Below are 20,780 nucleotides of genomic sequence, written 5' to 3'. Positions count from 1 at the left end.
ATTTACAAATAGTCAACTTATCTAACTATTCACTAACAGAATCAGAGCTTAGTGTTCTAGGCAAAGGATTAGATTTTTGTCCCACACAGGTTGGTGATAATTTTTTGCATATGGCTGTGGTTTTGCACAAGTTTGTACGTGTACTAAAACTAAAGGGAGGAGAAATATTTTTTTTAATTACGCTTAGATTGAAGAACTGTTTATTAATATGTATAATACGATATTGACATGTAGGGGAAAGATACTTAAACTAGAATATTTCATTGTAGAGTGATCACAAGAGTTTATCTATACCTAGGTCTTGGATGTAAATTGGATTGCTACTGCAGCACTATGGAAAAGGGGGCAGGTTTCAGTCCTTTCCTTTCCTTTTTAATGCCTTTAGATCATGCCTTTTTATGTTTTTAGCACTAACCAACAATGCATAGGGGAAAGATACACATGCACATGTTTTTAAAATTGTAATGATTAAATTTGAAACCTGTTTTCTAGTAGCATGCCGAGCTCACTGCTTTAGATGTCATGATTGTATGGCTTTATTATGTATTGGAATCATATTGTTTGATGTAGTAAATGAGTATTATGTATACTTTATGAATGTTTGTCTTACAGCCCTCAGGAAGTTCACAGGTGGTGAACAAAAAGCATTGGCTGTTGTTTGTTGTATTGAAGAGAATAAAGGATCCCATTGGAGCAACATGTTTAGATGATTACTTCCTATATGAACTTTGTTGGTGCCCCTTCAACTGCAGTTCACAAATATTGGACCATTATTGGTTGCACTCTGGGAGCAGTGGGTGCCTGGTTTGGGGGCACAACATAATGTAATACTTGGGACAAGGGGGAGGTGCGGTTTGAGTATTTGGCTCACTGCTCTGGTTGGACAATGATGTACATTGAGAGACGGTCCTCAGACCCTGGATCTGTAACTGCTCTTCCAGCTTCAATGTTTAATTAAACAAACCGTTCCTGTTTTTTCCAAATGCCTCTTGTCATCTGTTTTTTAAAGGTAAATTCTCTTACAAGCAACATTGTCATGTTTGTGATGGAGTAAACCATGTGCCAAACTCTAAATCAAGCCCTAAATCTGAATGTAAAAAGGTTGACCAGGATCTCCTGCTTGATCTGTCCATTTTGATCAGCCTGAAATTGCATCTAGGTCCTGGGCAAATACCAACATTTGTTTTTCAAAACCATTTTAATTTGTATAGGATCAAATTGTCTTAAAAAAATTTATATCTTTGGCTTCTCTTAATCTGTTTTAACGATCATGGTGTCTTTTTGCTCATTACATGTTGTCTATTTGTCTTGATTGGTTTGGGAATTTTAGTATGCTGTTTTCTCTTGTTTAAAATTGTTGGTGCTGCTTGAACATAACAAACACGTCTCTGGGGTTTGCTAGATGCTTGTGCCATTCCTACCAGGGGCTCAGCAGATGTTTTGTCAGAACTGTGATTTGACCTAACCAGATTCTGTTTATTAAGTTGGTAGCGGTCACTCCCCCAATCAATCACTCACATTCTGACACTCTATTTTTATATATATATATATATATATATATATATATATATATATATATATATATATATATATTGTATTTTATTTTACTATTTGAATGCTAATATGGGAGGTACTTTATGCAATGAATACAACACGTTTTATCTAGAACAAACTAAGGGTAATATTGGTGAGCCTAATCTGTGAGGTATTTTATGCAGTGAATCATACATGTGATGTCGACAATTAAACAATGATTGTATTGTTTAACTTCTATTAATCACCAAATGTGATAAACCTTAATTGGTTCTCGAATTCGACGTTTGACAGTACAATGTTTTTCAGATAACATTTATTCTCACTGCATATATTTATTATGTGGTCTTTTCAGCATCCTAGGTAGCCTGCTGTCGTGAAATGACTGAAAGTCGAAGTTCTTAATGCTACTCATAATTTGACCTCTACAATTTATATTTCCTTCCAGGTAATGTTTTATTCTATATATATATTTCTTCATACAGATGTTTTTAAGAAATTAGTTTACATTCTTGTTTCCATTGTTAAAATAATAATCTGTGCAGATAATTAATAGCAACAATAAAAATTCACCTCAATTGCTTATACTAATCATCGAAAGATACTGCAAGTGAGTATTTTGTTATAAAATGGCAATTAATTTCATAATACATGATTTTATACTTTGCATGACATTTATTTCTCTGGGTGCCTTTTTCATGAAAACATTTGTGCAAAATAATTTACTTTATTTCGAGATGCAAAAACCTGCATTTTTGTTGTTGTACAATGCACTTTGTTTCATGTGATTAAAATTGTTCAAATCATTTGCATGCACAAATACTGCCAGTCTCGTTCACATTTACATCCTGCTCCATCTATTTCTTGTGTTATGCTTTTGGCCAATAAGGATATATAACGCCCTGAAATGTGATCAGCATTGAAAAAAGAGAAAAACTTATGTTTTTCCAACAAAATTCTCATTATTATTACAAACTTAACTACCAAATATTCGCTTTCCATTCCCACTTCTTCCCAGCAAAGGTAGACACTGTTCTGTTTGTTCTTCGGCTTTGTAGATTTGGTGATCCTGCTATAGAATTCCTCGTGGCAGGGCCTAGTTTCCTCATTTTTCTAGAGGTTTATGAGGAAGTGCATCTGTTTAATGAGGCCTAGGTGTTCTTGTGTATCTGTCCAAACTTATTTTTTCTGGTTTTGCTTATGCCAATTGCTTTCCTCACTGACCTAATCAGTGACTCTGGATTAGTCAAACATTTCAAGTTAAGTAGTTTCTGAAAGTGCAGTTCCTGCTGAATATTTAATGTTCTTGTTTGGTAGGTGTTTCTCTTATCCTCTATTAGGGACGCTGGTTATTTTGTTTTCAGAAAGTGGAGTACTATGGTCGTGACTTGATAGGACGTTTCTCCTTTAAGCCTCCCTACCAATATCTCTGGAAAATACCATCATCCACTAAAGTTAAATACCTGCCAAGCAACTGACCGCTACTCGCTTTCTCTCTCGCTATCTATAGCTCTTTAATTCTCCTTTTTTTCCTCATTCACTCACTGTCTTTCTCGTTTCTTTATTTTGGTGCGTTTCTAATTGCCTCTCTCTCGCTCGCTTCATCTTTATATGTTTTGTTCTCTCCTTGTTCTCTCGTTACAACAGAGGTTTTCTCCTAATCTCTTGTTCCCGAACTCTTGCCTCACCATCAATCTCCTTCTGTCCCTCTCTCTCCATTTCTCTTTCTGTCTCTATTGCCTCCTACCTCTCTACCTCTCTCTCTGCTCCTTTCCATGCTCCTGTATATAGTTATTTCTCTTTGCCTCTTTCGCTCTCTCTCCATTTGAGTTTTGCTTCTCTACCTGGCACTCCCTGTCTCTCCTTATGTCTCCCTCCCCTACCTCTGTCTCTGTACCTCTTTGCCTCTCTCTCGCTCGTTGTCTTTTTGGTCTGAGTTTCACTGAATTGATGCAAGATGTGGGGAATATTCACATGAATTGTATATGCAGACAGTTAATCTAAAAGTCAATAATTAACGGTTAGTAGGTCCCTGGAAATCTAACTTTGATTTAGCCCGCTTGAACCTAAGTTGAGCCAACAGCTCTACACACCCGTCCAAGCTCTCGCCCTCTGTCCATTCCTTCAACAATACTCTTGCCGCATTATTAATTCAGCACCAGAGCCACAGAAATATGCTTGATACCCTTAAATATAATGCTCTAAAGCAGTGATGCTCATAATACGGCCCGGGGGCCGCATGCGGCCCTCCTGACCTTTACATGCGGCCCAGGGGCACTGGGCTTCTCTTAACTAGACTCAACACTAAAATTTAAAAAATATAAATAAACAGGCAAGCATTTATCTAAGGTGAGTTGAAGGTAAAGAAAAGAGATAACAGAGGGTGTTCTGTACAATGTAACATCAGAAACACCTTCATTTTTAAAGACATATTTGAAGCTAAAATGTAAAAGCATGATCAAGTCTGCTCAAAATTCAAAAAGTGTATTTCATTAACACGCAGAAACTTCACCTTAGTACACCAGATTATATCACTGCATTGAAGAAATACATTTTTCCAAAGTGATAATTTTCTAACCAGAATTTAGAAACATTCACTCCCCCAACCCCCACCCTGACAACAATGCCTTTGGTGAGCTAAGAGTCAAGTCAGCTATGTGCACTGTTTGGGTGGCCTGGGTTTCAATTATACAAGAATATTATAGTTTATTAAATCAAACACAAGAAGGTTTTGTGCAGCACACATCCCGAAGTCATGCAAGGTCCTCATGTGATAATGAACAAAAAGCAGGGAAAGTGAAATAAAACATTTCCTTAGGATCACACAGTTTGGTGAAGTGGAGAAGCCGTGATTATTCCCAAGTTTATGGTTTCACATTGTGCTATTCAGACACTAGAAGTATATACTTTGCTTCCCCTACACCCACCTTACTGCCAACCAACAACCGCCACCCTGCTGCCATCAGTAAGGCCCTCGGTCACATCAAAGACCAAACTCTGTGGCCCCCGGGAAAATGTTTGCGAGTACCCATGCTCTAAAGGTTTTTATCATTAAACCTTTCCACGGGTTTTGTAGTAGCCACACGGTGCAGCTGGGAGTTCATCTCATACACAATAAACAACGATCCAAAGGCTTTAATATGAAATACTTGGGTGTGGTAGAGGGGGGAATACAGATGGCACGTGGAGGTAAATCTTCTGGGTGAGGTAATCCACGAACACTGGGGCTGTCGTCACCAGACATATCTCAGAGAACTCTACAGCTGCTCTTTATTATTGGCTCTGTTGTCCTTCTGCAGGTTTTCAGTAACCTTCACCACAAGAGCGGAAAATATGGGTTATCTGTTTTTAGTAGCATTGCTTGGAGCCCTGCATCAGTACTGTGATGCTTTATCAGGGGGAGGCAGATGCCACTCTTTTCACGCTCCATTTTTGACAGCCATGTGGTTTCCTACTTATCTCGCCCAAGCTATGCTTCTTCTCTTTCTTCATCTGTTTTCATTTTAATTTGCCAGCTAGCATAAAACCTCGCACGCTACACATAGGTTAGCTAAGTAGACGGCACTAGCATTCAGACGAGTGGATTTTAAAAAAAGAAGCACATTAAATTTCACGTGCAGAAAGGTAGTTGTACAAGAAACGAAGAAAATCAAACTAATTAGAATGTATTTAAAATCAAACTAATTCAGATACATGAAACAGCCCAAATCAAAAACACAGACAATGCTGAGAAGCCCAAACCACCCTGCGGTGTCACTGGTCTCACATTAAATGCTGTATGAATTGTGAAATCAACTAATAGAATGCCACCGTAAGGAAGTAAGTTTCTTTCTTAGCAAGAATCTAACATAGATATCATCTCTTCAAACTGCAGAAAAACAGGTGTGTTAAGTGATGTGTTGGGCACAAAAGTATACAAAACGTTGCCTATAGTAAAATATCGAGGTCCTTGTCTATCATTGCATGCACACAAATAGTTGCAACACTTGAACATTGCAAAGTCCTGTCTTCAGAAGACCTCGTTGTGGGTTTTCACCCAAGCAACATATATGTGAATGCTGCATCATACACAAAGGAAAAATCATCTGAGCCTCATATTTATTGTCTCCACTCCATCATTGTATTTTATTTTATTTTTTTATTTACATAAAGCTTTCTATAGCGCTGCTCTACCCACAGGGCAATAACATGCTTGAGTAGAAACCGAGGCACAGAGGGGATTGACTAGATTTTAGATGCTCAGTGGCGTGCTGTACTGCCCACCCCAACAAACCAGAAAATGAGACTTTGAGATATATGCTCCCTACCCCTTGCAAATACCTGGCGAGCCCGTAGAGCCACTTTTGACTCCACCGTAGTTAGTGGAAAAAAAGACATGAACGCTATAGCTGTGAGAGGACAAAACGACTGCGATACAAAATTAGGCTATACACACAGAGATGAGTCTTGGTTTGCATTTTAGGCTATAATAGGATTTCCGTGCTGGAGCAGGGGGTTATCAGTTAAATATCAGTTTACAGATTTGGCCTTATCAACACATTAAGGTAGAAATCCCTGCTGTGTCACAGGCCAATAGACCTTGGATGCAGGTGAGATTAAATAGGAGCTGTGCATCAATCAAATAGTCATCACAGTTCAATTATTAGCCTCTCCATCGGTAATGAGAGTTGGTGTGAGTTCAAAAACGTTATTCATAAACCTTTTTAGCTGATTAATATTTATTGAATCAGCATAAGAAATCATCAGTATCAAATCAGTAATAAGTTAATCAATATAATCAATTATCATCAGGGCAATTGAAATAAGCCTGTTACCTAAAGGAAAAGTCTCTATTCTAAATGTAAAGATGGGATTGGAAGGATGAGAAAAAAGGTATCAGTCAGAACCCATGAAGAGCTCCAGATAGAGAGGCTAAAGCAGAAAACTTCAAAATCAAATCTCAAATATCAATCAAAGCAGAACTTCCATTAAAGAATGGTTAAAGAAACTCAGTAGAGTCTCAGAGCAGCAAAGATTCAGGCAAATAGCATAAAATGGACCTGGGGAAAATCTCCTGCAGAATGTATGGAAAAGAACATCCTACCTTACTCCAGGAACACGCACTAATATAAAAACAACGCATCTAAACTTTTGCAACATGTATCATCTTCTTCACATCCGCCAATCAGCAAACACTGTCTTCATGGGAACAGAAAAATGTTGTCTTCGACTCACCACATAAGCAATAGTCAATAGACAACAATGTTTAAATGAATCATTTTTATCATCATTTTATATTCTTTAGTGAGGTTTCTCATCCTTGACTCTGCTTGGGGAAAAATTCAGTTCAGAGTTAGGCTTTTACATCATTCTAATAAATAACAAGCTACCTATTGATTATTAGATTAAGCTATTGAGTGTTTTGAAACATTTTGCAGAATTAAACTAAACATTTTAATACATTATTATAGTCTTACAAAAATGTACCTATGGGAAGGTTAAAACTAACTCTATTTGTATTGATTGATCATTTTCACAGTATGTTAGCTTTCTCAAAACTTGATTATTTTCACATTCCAAACCTAGATCAACCTTGCAAACTGCAGTATCAGCTTTTCAAGTTTAATACATATAAATGTGACTGTCTACTGCTTTTCACTTGAATTAAAATGTTGTATTTTCATCTCTGGCCTACATGTTAATTCTACACTTTATTGCATTCATTTTCATTATTTTATAAAAGCTTCTTCACACCCACCATAGACTGTAGGAGGGGCACCAAATGGTTTGTATTTCTAGAGTTCAATAATATTACTGAATCTATGTCAAGAGCACTTCTAAGTTGGAAAAACAACAAGAACGTTATATTCTTGCTGTTGGGGGCTAACATTGACTCTGATGTTCCCTTTGATGAGAGGACCAGGTTATATATTGTAAATAGGCACTGTAAGGTTGTAAATGTGAAGCATGCTCCACACAAAGTATGTGCCTGGTTCTAAAAAAAAATAAAAGTTCTGTTTGAGTTATACTTGCAGAGTTCAGATGCACAAATAAAACTGTAAAAGGTTAAAACAGATTCTTTCAACTTCACGGGAACTTTAATCAAAGATTCTTGTGAGGATATCCATCTATCACCTGTATCAAAGATACTCTGTATCTGTAGTATCTATGTTTCTATGTATAGATGTATCTGTGGTATTGAAGGCATTTTTATGTTCTAATACACTGTCCTGGGAGGTTTAATGACTTCAAGTTTTAAAACCTGCTTAAACATAAATTACACATTTTTAAGAGGACACATTGATCTTGAAGAATTTAAAGATACTAGCCTTTGAAAATACATTTTAAAAATGATTTATTCTTTTCAATCAATCAATCAATCAAGGATTTATAGAGCGCACTACTCACCTGTAAGGGTCTCAAGGCGCTTGAGGGGGGGTGAGTGGTGAGAGCTACTGGTCGAAAAGCCATGCCTTGAGGCGTTTCCTGAATGATAGGAGGTCTTGGGTCTGGCAGAGGTGGAGCGGTAGGGAGTTCCAGGTCTTAGCGGCTAGGTGAGAGAAGGATCTTCCTCCAGCGGTGGTGCAACGGATGCGGGTGACGTAGGCGAGGGCGAGGTTGGCGGAGCGAAGGTTGCGGGTGGGGGTGTGGAAGGTGAGTCTGTCGTTGAGGTAGGCAGGACCTGTGTTGTGGAGGGCTTTGTGTGCGTGGATGAGGACTTTGAAGGTGATCCTCTTTGATACTGGTAGCCAGTGTAGGTCTCTGAGGTGGGGTGAGATGTGGTTGTGGCGTGGGACGTCTAGAATGAGGCGGGCGGACGCGTTCTGGATTCTTTGCAGCTTTGTTTGGAGTTTGTTTGTTATTCCTGCATATAGGGCGCTTCCGTAGTCCAATCGGCTGCTGACCAAGGCATGGGTGACAGTTTTCTTGGTTTCGATGGGAATCCACTTGAAGATTTTGCGGAGCAAGCGGAGCAAGAGGAGATGGCATTGACCTGCTGAGTCATGCTGAGTGTGGAATCCAAGATGAAGCCCAGGTTGCGTGCGTTGGTGGTGGTTGGGGGTGCGGATCCTAGGGAGGTGGGCCACCAGGAGTGGTTCCAAGCTGAGGGGTTGGTGCCAAAGATGAGTATTTCTGTCTTGTCTGTGTTTAACTTGAGGTGGCTTGATTCCATCCAGCTGGAGATGGCGTGAAGTCCGTTGTGGAGGTTGTTCTTTGCAGTTGTAGGGTCTTTCGTGAGGGAGAGGATGAGCTGAGTGTCGTCTGCGTAGGAGACTATGTTGATGTGGTAGGTTCGTGCGATGTTGGCGAGAAGGGCCATGTAAACGTTGAAGAGTGTGGGGCTGAGCAAAGATCCTTGGGGGACGCCACAGGTGATTATGGAGGCTTCTGACTGGAACGGTGGGAGGCGGACTCTCTGGGTTCTACCCGTGAGAAAAGACGAGATCCAATACAGTGCCTTGTTGCGGATTCCAAAGTTGTGGAGGAGTGTGCGGAGAGTGTGATGACATACTGTGTCGAAAGCTGCGGAGAGGTCCAGGAGGATGAATGCTGCTGTTTCTTCTTTGTCGAGCATGGTCCTGATGTCGTCTGTGGCAGCAATGAGTGCGGTGTCAGTGCTGTGGTTTTTGCGGAATCCGGATTGGGAGGTGTCGAGTACCTTGCTATCTTCCAAGAACTGGGATAGTTGACTGTTCATGATTTTTTCGATGACCTTGGCTGGGAAGGGGAGGAGGGAGATCGGTCAGTAGTTCTTGGGGTCGTCAGGGTCTGCCTTTGATTTCTTCAGCAGGGCGTTGATTTCTGCGTGCTTCCATCTCTCTGGGAAGGTGGCTGACTCGAAGGAGCTGTTGATGGTGTTACAGAGATGGGGAGAGATGATAGAGTTAGCTTTGTTGAAGATATGGTGTGGGCAGGGGTCCGATGGTGATCCGGAGTGGATGGAGGCCATGGCGTTGGCGGTGTCTTCTATGTTGACGGGGGTCCAGGTATGGAGGAAGTGGGCGTTGCTTGGAGCGTTGGGTTCGTAGGTGTTTGTAGTTAGCTGGTGGGTCTGTGGGTTGAAGCTGTTGTGGATTTCTTCTATCTTTCGACAGAAGTGGGTTGCAAGTGAGTTGCAGAACTCCTGTGATGGCAGGCGTTTGTTGGAGCAGATCCTGGGGGTGGAGAGCTCTTTGATGATGCCGAAGAGCTCTTTGCTGTTGTGAGCGTTGGTGTCAATGCGGTTTTTGAAGTGGGTCCTTTTGGTGGTGCGAATCAGTTGGTGATGTTTGTGTAGGGCATCCTTGAAGGCGATGTGGTTGAAGTTGGTAGGTTCAAGGTGCCAGGTTTTTTCCATTCTGCGACATAGCCGTTTGGATTCCTGTAGGTCTGGGGTGAACCAGCTGGCCTTGATTCTGTGGGGGGTGTTTGGTTTTTTTTTGAGCGGTGCGAGGGTGTTGGCGCAGTCTTCTATCCAGCGATGCAGGTTGGTGGCGGCTGTGTTGGGGTCCGGGGTCCCGGGGGGGGCCCAGGCGAGGGTGGAGATCAGTTGATTGTTGGTATTTTGCTCCAGTTGCGTCAGGGGGGTTGGGTGCAGTGGTGGTGAGTGACTGGTTTCTGGTAGGAGAAGTGGATGCATCGGTGGTCTGTCCAGCTGAGTTCGGTGGTGTGGCTGAAGGAGACGTGGTTGCTGGCTGAGAAGATGGGATTGAGTGTGTGGCCTGTGGAGTGAGTGGGTGAAGTGACGAGTTGCTTGAGGCCGAGGTTGGCGAGGTTGGCGATTAGGTTGGTGGTGTTGGTATTGTTGTTATTTTCTAGGTGGAAGTTCAGGTCGCCGAGGAGGATGTAGTCCGTTGAGGCGTGGGCTTTGGAGCTGATGGTGTTGGCAATGTCGTCGCAGAACTGCGGTCTAGGGCCAGGGGGTCTGTAGACCAGTGTTCCGCTGAGTGTGTTGTTGGCTTTGATGTGGATTCTGAAGTGGAGGTGCTCGACGGATTTGATGGTGTTGTCGGAGTTGGTGGAGACTCTTATTGTGTTTTTGTGGACTATGGCGATTCCTCCTCCTGGTTTGTTGCTGCAGTCTCTTCTGGTGATCGTGTAGTTTTCTGGTATGGCTATGTCTGGTTCCGAGGCTGAGTTCATCCAGGTTTGGGTGAGGAATGCGATGTCGGGTGAGTATGTGGTCAGTAGGTCCCAGAGTTCAATTGCATGTTTGTGGATGGAGCGGGTGTTCAGCAGGATGCATCTTAGGCGTCTGTCTGTTGTTTTGATATGGTGTTTGGAGGTTAGGTTGCAGGTGAAGTTGCAGGCTTTGCAGGAGAAGGGTCCTCTGGTGCGCGTTGGTGTGGACTGGAAGCAGATAGAGGTGCGTCCTGTATTGAGGGCGTGGAGTTCGTTGGCAGTGTAATGGTGATTGGTGGCCGAGGGGCGTGTTGGCCAGGGGGTCTGGCACTGCCTTTGGCTCGCCAGCGGCGCATCCGCGCTGCGGCCGGCATGAGAGGGGAGGTGGGAGGGAGTGGCAGCTGGGAGGATGGGGTGGAGTACCCAACAAGAGGGCAGGAGGGGCAGGGGAGCGGGGCTCAAGGCGGGAAAAAGGAAAAAGGAGCGGACATGAGAGTCGAGGTGGAGGGAGGGTGGCTGGCCCGCAGGGAGGCAGCGGCCAAGGAGAGCCGAGGAAAGAAGTAGTGGATCTGAAAACAAGCAGGTAAATCTGGCAGCCGGGTTTAGCGGCGGAGAGGAGGGAAGCGACCTGCCTGCAGGAACAGGATCAAAGGTCACTACCTACTCTGCTCTGCGGCCGGCATAAGAGGAGAGGTGGGAGGCAGTGGCAGCTGGGAGGATGGGGTGGAGTACCCAATGAGAGGGCAGGGGGGCGGGGGAGCGGGGCTCAAGGCGGGAAAAAGGAAAAAGGAGCGGACCGGAGAGTCGAGGTGGAGGGAGGGGGGCGGGGCCACGGGGAGGCAGCGGCGAGAGAGAGCCGGGGAAAGAAGGAGTGGATCTGAAAACAAGCAGATAAATCTGGCAGCCGGGTTTAGCGGCGGAGAGGAGGGAAGCGACCTGCCTGCAGGAGCAGGGTCAAAGGTCGCTAGCTACTCTGCTCTGTGGCCGGCATAAGAGGGGAGGTGGGAGGAAGTGGCAGCTGGGAGGATGGGGTGGAGTACCCAATGAGAGGGCAGTGGGGGCGGGGGAGCGGGGCTCAAGGCGGGAAAAAGGAAAAAGGAGCGGACTGGAAAGTCGAGGTGGAGGGAGGGGGGCGGGCCGCGGGGAGGCAGCAGCGAGGGAGAGCCGAGGACAGAAGGAGTGGATCTGAAAACAAGCAGGTAAATCTGGCAGCTGGGTTTAGCGGCGGAGAGGAGGGAAGCAACCTGCCTGCAGGAGCAGGGTCACTCATGTGAGTCTTAGGAATTATGAGCCAGATGTAGCAAAGGTTTTTACCCATTCTGTGTCTATGGGAAAAAGTGTTCATACATATGGCCCTATATTCTTTCATTCTCCTGGGTCAAAGTGATATTCACTAATTTAGGAAAGTGACTATGTTCTCATTGTTAGTGTTCCCCTTATTAGGTCTTCCAGTTTAGATCATCACATTTACATTGGGAATAGACGCTGAAGTGATATGAGAAACTGAGGCATTGCTCTGACTGTAGTTTGAATCAACAGGATAAGTCAGAACAATCAATATTGATGGCACTGTTCTGAAAAGAGCATGCACAAATATTTACCACTGAAGGTACATCTATGTGCTGCAAACAAGTTATTTAACGTACAATCCTTTTCTATAAGGCAAAGAAAGAAATAGTCTGCCTTTTAAATAATCCAGCCCTCTAGGTTGTTTCTGCTCAGTCAATATCTAATACCCTAACCCCACATAGCCAGGCGTAAGTCTTTTTTTTTCTCTGAACTGAACCTCTCTTACTCCTTTGCTGAGTAAGCAAGGATGGTCATGTGGATGCCATAGACTAAGGACCTGATTACTACCTTGGCGGAGGGGATTACTCCATCCAAAAGTGACGGATATCCAGCCCGCCATATTACAAGTTCCATTATATGCTATGGAGCATGTAATACGGCAGACGAGATATCCGTCACATTTAGGACAGAGTAATCCCCTCCGCCGAGGTCATAACCAGGCCCTGTGTCTCTTTCTGGTGGTCATTTTCTGGTGGTCACAATGAGGTGGTCTCATTTACTAAAACACGAGGTACTGATTTTATATAATTTCTGCACTGCAAAGTATGTGAGTTGAGTGCATCTTTAGATATAACATTTGATGAATATTTTATGAATATCTATTTGAGACTAACATTTTAAAAGTGTTATTTTGCATAATCACTTCATATATTCTTACATATAGTGTTTAGAATTAATTGAATCCTAAAGTATATTTTTGTTTTATTAACTTGGTTGGAGGGAAGGCCGACACACTTAATCTACTTTTTACAGTTAACTTTCGATGTGGAGTTGTTTTTCTTAAATTATTCTTTCGAGATGCAGGTGTTAGGAGGTGGGACGTACTCAACAAGAAGCTTATTGTGCGTGAGAGATAAGAAAGCCTGACACGAACTATGCAAGGACGAGGAGAGGAGTGTTATGGAAGCTTTGCAATCGTAACTCTTTTGAATTTGCTGATTGAGATCGAGATCAAAGAGTATCAAGATGGGCTGTGTCAGGGGTTTAGAAATTGTAACTTCCAATTCATTTTAATTAGGGTTTCAATAAAGAAGCTTCAACTGTGATGTCATTGCCTGGGGCAACTGTGATTTAAGGGAGATTTAGTTAGTGAGAGATTCAGATCCTTTACTGTTCTTAGAGCTCAATGGACCCCTCTGAGGTACCAACCTCATAATTTCTATGAGGCTTCATGTCGTCACACCTCTCTTGACAGAATATTCTACTGAATTTCTGTTTGCAGACCTTTCTCAAATACTCCTTTAATATTAGAGTAGTTAGATTTTATTTTTAATATTTAGACAGGAGAACTTGGTTCTAGTGGGCAAGAATCATATGCTTTTCCTGATCTTTTGCATTGTGGCAATCAAAGTTTTGGTCTTGTATATGCTAACTAAGTTTAACATTGTATGAAGCTTTAATTCTCCTTTGGTGATTTTATATATTTACACTATGCTATTGAGACTCATTTATGTATTGTTGAATTTGAGTCTGTGATAAAAGCGTTTTAAACTTATGAATTGACTCTGAATGTTATTATGTGAAATTGGGTTGTACAGAGAATATTCAAGTGATCTGATAAGTGCTACTATTCACCCCTCGGATCAGAGAAGCAAAAATTCATAAGGTCGCAGAGTTAGAGAGAGGGCCCCAGGCTCTATCAATCCAATATCGACCATTAACTACCTAAGAATCAGAAATTCTATGCCCTTGTTTTCTGACTGTGATGAAGATTTCCCTCAAGGTTTGTAATTTGTATTTTTTAATGATCTTGTTCCCTCATCTTGTTCCCTGTTACATTAACACCTACCTCATCATACCTTCTCTTGGTTCATACAGACAGTCACCTTGTTCTACTTTTCCTTTGGAGCTGTGTTCACAAAACCACGGCTCTACAATAAAACAGAAATGGTGTCCTTCTCTGACAACCACAGAACCTCACTTCTGAAATCCCTCAGGAGGCTAGTTCTAATTTAACTAGTCCTCAATGAGTCATATTTCAGAGCCTTGCCATCCCCCTATGGCATAAAATAAAGCTTCCAGTTGAGAAAGAGAAAACTATATCACACCTATAGCAACTTTACAGGGATCTCGGATTTCCAATCATGTTTTATATATAGCGTGTTCTGTTATTATTCACATGATGTCCACATTTAAAGAGAAATGTCCTTGTGTATTCTGTAAAGGCACGCTCGGCATGCAAGCCAACACGCATTCAAAAACACTGGCGTCGTAAAACAGAGCATGTAGGAGGCAGCCAGAAATAATTTTTCTCCTTGTTCATGGGATCCTATTCAATAGGTATAAAGCACATTTCTTAGTAAACAATACAATTAATTTCAAAATGGCATAACAGATTGGACCGGAGGCATACATCCAAGGTATCCAGGAAGTGTAGTGTTGCACGAAAACATTATTTGAACAGCTGCTCCCTTTGTGGGATTCACTACAGTAGACACAGTAGGCTGCCTTTGTAGATCCTAATGAGGACCGAAGCAATTAGCTGTTCGGTAAATGCCAAAGATTCAGATGTCGGACGGAGGGGGAAACGTGCAAAACAATTAACTAGAATGAAGGTAAATGCTCTGTCTTGAGCAAGTGAAAATCTTCAGGGATATGAAGATTCATTGAACAACCATCATATGACCGGGTTTCCCAAACTGTGGGTCACCACCCACTGGTGAGCTGATTTTTGGTAGACTGCAGAAAGTGAGAGCGATAAATAAAAATGCCTTTAAATTCTGTGTTTAACTTGTCATATTTAGTCAGAGGTTAGACATCAGGCTGCCTTATTCTTTTAGCAGGCGATTGGTGTTTACCTTCTCTGACTGCAAAATGAGAGGAGTTTTTAAAATGAATTATGTGGCAGTTTAGGCTGTTGTTGTTCAGAACACAAAATGTAAATACCTATACAATAACTGTATGCATGCAGCAGCTACCAAAGCTAAAATGAAGCACTTTTTTGTAATTCTAAAGTGTGCTGGGAACGGAGATTTGTTTAGGATCCAAGCAAATCAAGACACTCATTTGGTGGTGCACAAATGAAAACTATTCACAGAAACCCAGTTTCTACACATTATCATGTGTGTGCTTTATAGTTTTAACAGTAAAACTGCACTCTGTGCAAATTTCAATGGAAAAAGTGCTGTCTGTAAATGGACATGTGCTACCTCACAGTACTTTAGTTACATTCAAAAATCGGCCCAGCTCTTGTCCCTTAAAGATAGGTGGGTCCTGAAAATTTGTTGTTAGAAAATGTGGGTCGTGGTTCTAAAGTTTGGGAACCTCTGCCATGTGACATTGCAGCTTTTTAAACATTTCCATCTTACTCTGTCATCATTTGCAAATGATTTGAAGACGCCACACATATGTAATGCATACAGACTGTAACTAAGCATTGGCCAGACCAACAGGGCTGTGTATTTTATGTTGGGCACACAGAAAAACATACTGATATAGATCAAAAATATATTCAGAGTAACACAAAGAAAGGCACATACAACAACAAAATCTATATATGCACGCTGACCACCAGACATACAAAACACATGCACACAAACCAGTTGGTAGCCATGAATACAGAGCATTAGACATAAAGAGCAAAACAAGAGGCTTTCACATGAAGGAAAACACATCAGCCCCCTACAACACACTGTTGTCAAACAACGCACATGCAGTCTTCTGAAGATGATTAGGGTTATGGAGTCGCCATAAAGTGACGGATGTACAGCCAGAAAATACAGGTTTCTTGTACACTTATGTCCCCATTACAGGTGAGCTCTGAATACCGATGTAGTATCACCACCTCTGAAATTGACAATACTATTGGTATCAACAATTTCTGATTCAAGAATAACTTGGTATTTCAGGTTTTAAACTGAGTATTACCTGGTGTATGGGAAATATCATAGGAATTTGTTATTCCTTACCAGATTTCTACTGTAATTCCCAATATTTCAGACAATTGGTACCAAATTATTTAATTAGCGGTAGGCTGGGGTTGGTGTTTTTGTACTTTAAACAAATGCTATAATGATCATCTGCAGAACAAAAATTATTTTTGAATTTGCATGTGTAAACCAACATGGATCTATTGCAGTTGAAACAAATTTCCTAAGACCTGTTAAAGTATTTTTCCTGGCTTATGCTTAGGAGGCCTCAGTTAGGCCTCAACTCCATCTTGGTCAAAATAGATGTTTATTCTGTGATTGTTTCTGTCTGACTTCACATGCAGCAAGTTGTGGATATGTTTATTTCTGAATGACACTTTTCTCAAAGAGATCATGTACTGTAACATTTTTACAAAATGTAATACTTTGCTCACAGCATGATGACTTTGAGGTTTCAATGCATTCTTATAAAGAGAATTACTTTGTAAACCCTTGAATTTGGGGTGAGCCAGAATCTTTTTGCCATATACTAATGATAGCTGCCCTATTTCTTACTGCTTGAGACCTGCTTTGCTGCCTGTGCCCTGTTTCATCACTTGAACCCAGGACTACAATAGTGGCTCTAAGGGCTAGTCGTCCAGCCTCCTCATCATAGCCTCAGGGAGATCAAAGGCTCCAACAGTCTTGAACCGGCACCTGGATCCTGCCTGAGTCAGCTCTAACACCAACCCCTTCAAGTCCTGGACCATTGGTGGTGCCTAAATAGCCAAAATGCAAAACTTGGGACATAGAAAATGTTTGACTAAAGCTGCTCTGAGGAGACCAGGATCAACCTGCTTGTCTATTCACCCAAGGTGCATCGCCAGTCACCTGACATTGTGGCAGTTCCCACTATATTTTCTCTGCAGCTTCAAATCCTATTCAACAGTCCATCGCTAAAGGGCTGTACGGCCTCGTGGAACTCTCATCCGCTACAGCTTCATCCTGCTGGAGATTTTCGACTTCCAATAAAGTGACTAAGACTGAATGAAGAAATCTTCACTGTACATCATCAAATGAGTCCTCCAAAATGATGCCCCCTCCTTGGACATCACCTACAGCCTTGCCTCAGAACACTTTCCTTTGAAATTTCTTCCATGTCCAAAGGTAAGTGCTGACTGGGGCCAATCTATTTTTTGTATCTGACTCGTAATCCATCATGGTCAGTCATATTTTGTTTTACTTTGGCCAGTTCTCACGCAAATAGATGTCCAGGGTTGGCATTTTGATCTTTTATGTGCTATGTTTTACCTTAAACTTCAAAAATTAATAACTCTGGTTCTACTGTTTGGATCTTTGCTGTTATGGTGTCAAATACTGGATTATAATTTACTCTGTCTGAATTTGTGTAGGATTGTTCTTGTGCTGTATTTTCACTTTATTGCTGTTTGTGTGCTGCAAAAGTACTTTAAATGCTGCCTCTAAGTTAAGCTTCTGTGCAAAGCTACCAAAGATTTAATCATGGACTAATTTAGTGGCTTTTGAGGTTCACCCTGACAGGGATTGTGACTGTTGCTTGTAAAGGGGGGGGTCATCCTTAATTCAACCAACAACCCAATTTCACAGAGCCTCTCTCACTGAAGTAGCTACTACTGCATCAGTTGCAGATGGTAGTCCTTAGTTCATATTACCAAATCTAATATGATGAGCCATGGTTTGTACAAGATTATCATAAATGCTTTTGCTATATATTTAAATTGTGTGGAATAGCTGCCTTTAATTCTGTGGTATAGAGATAAAGCAAAATCTAATATTAAAAAGACACACTAAAGGAGTCTCTTGACAAAGTAGAAGATAAACAAGCAGTAGACATGAGAAAGAATGCTGAACTTACTAAAAAGCAATATGGCAAGTCTTCAGTTGTTCCCTAAATGTCCAGTGCTTAGTTATGGAGTGTAGATGGAATGAGAGGTTGTTCTGAGTTAATCCACCTTGTACATCAAAATCCTCAGGACCTACATTTAAATGTAGGCAAACGAAACAGAAGGTAGTTCCCAGATCATAGGGGATTACCTAGCACACATTTATCAAAATTCTGAGATAGCCATCTTGGTGTCCACTCATAGTAGAGTATGTGAATTGAGTGTTTAAAAAGTAATCTTGTGTACTGGACACCAGTGTGGACTATTCTAGTGAGTGGAGGTATGTTTTCCCATTCTTCAGCTAAGTAAGGCTCTAGACACAGAGCTTCGTATCATTGGCAATCACTGAATGGTGACTGCAGGAAGCCACAAGTAGAGAACATTTAAGGGAGGATTGCATAAATACAATGAAAGTGGTGAAATGAGTAGAAAAGATGAGAGAAATATGAAAAAGAACCTGGGGATGGTACAAACATACAGAATATAGAGACACATGATGGCTCATAATCAAACTAAGGATACCAGAGCAGGTAGACCACCATATGCGTTCATATTTTGACACACAGCACTTAAACTGTCAACAATGTATCAAAAAAACCAACTTACTTTGTACTGAAGAGGTCAATATCAAATCTAGTACAAAAAATGTTCTTGTACCATACTTAACGTTTTCAGTCAATTTTACATTATCCTCCCTTTGAAAATTGTGGTCCAACTCAAAGTGATTCCTGGTGCTAATTCATTCAAGTATTACTTGGAGGAATTTTCGCTGTGAATATTTGTCAGAAAAGGAGAAAATATGCATTTTCACTAGATCACTAACAGTGAAGAGACACTCATTTTAACCATTTTTTAGAGTAAAACTTTCTAGATGTAATGCCACAACGTGCAGGTTCACTGGTCAAAGTTCCAGGCTGAGTCAGAATGAGCGGCTATAAGCGGCTGTTTCTTTCTGCATTTTTCCAATATTTTTCATATCAGACATGAAAAATTAGGCTTGCAATAATAAGATATAAAGTGTAATTAAAATACACCCTCTTAAGTGCAGGTGCTGATACTTCCAATTGTTATCCATGTAATATAAAAAACATTCTCATTTATTATATTACATATAATCGAACTGACTGAAGTTCAGATAATGCATACTATTACAAAACATATAAAGGAAAAAAAGAAACGACAAATGAGGTACTTATGCTGTGCTTTGCTTGGTGACATCTTGCAGGCAGCAGAAGGGTAATGACTCCTATATTTAAAGCATTCTGGGCCTGATTCACAAAGGGCCTCCGTGTTTGCTGCAGAGGCCTCATACTCGTGATCAGGGTTGGGCACTCGTGATCAGTGGTCCTGCGCCCATAGCAGCAATTTTGGTACCTCAGATACCCATTGGAGAGGTCCACCCACAATTGCAGGTCTCTTGCCACCAGTGCAGGCCCTAGCACCATGACTGTGGGGCCTCCATCAGGACTGCAGAGACCATTTGTGAATCTGCCCCTCAGTTTGTAACATCCCACATTTCAACCTTTATAAATACTCCCTATTTTCCATTGTCAAATTAGAGATGTTTACATGGCCCTTGTGCTTTTTACATAGATTTATGCATTAAATGCATTAAAGGGGTTGTTGCAAATGGCCCTTTTTGCAGGGTTATCCCCAAACATTTTACCTCTGACCTCCTGTTTTTGACTGTGTGCTGTATTTCATTTTTGCTGGTGTTCAAGTATTTAAAGTTTTGAATTTGCGTAGAACATGTAATAACTTAGAGAAAAATAATGCACTCATTTGAAGGTGCGCCAACCAATGTGGCAACCTACTTTCACGAAGTGTACTTATTAATGTCTTATTAATATGAAATGTTGCGCTTATGTTTGATTAATGTAGTAATATATCATATTAAGGGTTATGCATCATGTATTGACTTTATTAATTGTAGGCCTTATCTTAGCGAGGTCTTAGCCTAGTTGCACGGCCTCATATCAAGCTGCATTTCTTAGGCGTTTAATAAAATGTCTGCTTAGAGAATTAAACTGTGATTTTCCACTGCACTGTCCATGTGCTCATAGCTAAATGTCTTTCTCAGTAGAACTTCTTGCTAGGAGATGATGTACTTGCTAATGCAACATTGTTTAATGTAAAGTGTGTGAAACTAACTTTCCCAGGAGAAGACAAAGACCATACTGAATGGAGTATAATCTGCAACAATATTGTTACCTGACGAGCCGGATGATGAGAACAGTACGAAAGGAGCCAATCAGCGACATGTAAACCATGTACTAGTAGAAATGTAGATTTGAAGTTTTATTTTTAATGCACAAAGTGTGAACATGAGATCCCCTGACCAATTAGGATGTGGAAAGTAGTTTTGGGAAATCTAACTTAGCCAGGGCAGACAGTGTATTTGCCAACTTTCTATCTTGCCGAAAGGCCGTTATTTCTTGACCATAGTGAGAAGAGATGTGCGTAATTTTACTGCATAAAGAGACTTTGCCTTTTCTGAACTTTGATGCTGAATCCTGATGCCTTGCTGACCAGACTGATGTCCTAATGACAAAGACTGTCACAGCCTGCTGATTCAGACTGAGGATATGTATATTGACTATGATACTGAGCCATAGTTATATGTTTTTTCCAAATCTGTGTTGACTAAATTGTTTTGCATGAAGCCCAAACATGCTATTGTGGTCTGATGTGAGTTAAAGATCTCACTGATGAAGTTTGCTACATGAAGTAACAGCTGATGTCTTTTCCTTGCTGAAACTAAATGTATGTAATATGGTTTGTGCGGTTATTCTTGTCATTAATTTACACTGTAACCTTAGAATGTGTA

The 20,780-nt window shown here is 41.2% G+C and overlaps 1 protein-coding gene across 3 annotated transcripts in view; it reads left to right on the top strand.

The window, feature by feature from the left end:
* SYT1 (synaptotagmin 1) overlaps nt 1-20,780 on the top strand; it is a 3,823,670-nt gene that overhangs the window by 964,889 nt on the left and 2,838,001 nt on the right. For all 3 annotated transcript variants that reach the window (XM_069228780.1, XM_069228783.1, XM_069228779.1), the window contains exon 4: nt 1,889-1,981. The gene's annotated coding sequence lies outside the window, so the exon portion shown is untranslated. The remainder of the gene's footprint in view (nt 1-1,888; nt 1,982-20,780) is intronic.

The sequence above is a fragment of the Pleurodeles waltl genome, chromosome 4_1, assembly GCF_031143425.1.
Source record: "Pleurodeles waltl isolate 20211129_DDA chromosome 4_1, aPleWal1.hap1.20221129, whole genome shotgun sequence".
Lineage (NCBI taxonomy): Eukaryota > Metazoa > Chordata > Amphibia > Caudata > Salamandridae > Pleurodeles > Pleurodeles waltl.
This window is presented reverse-complemented; position numbering and strand designations above follow the sequence as displayed.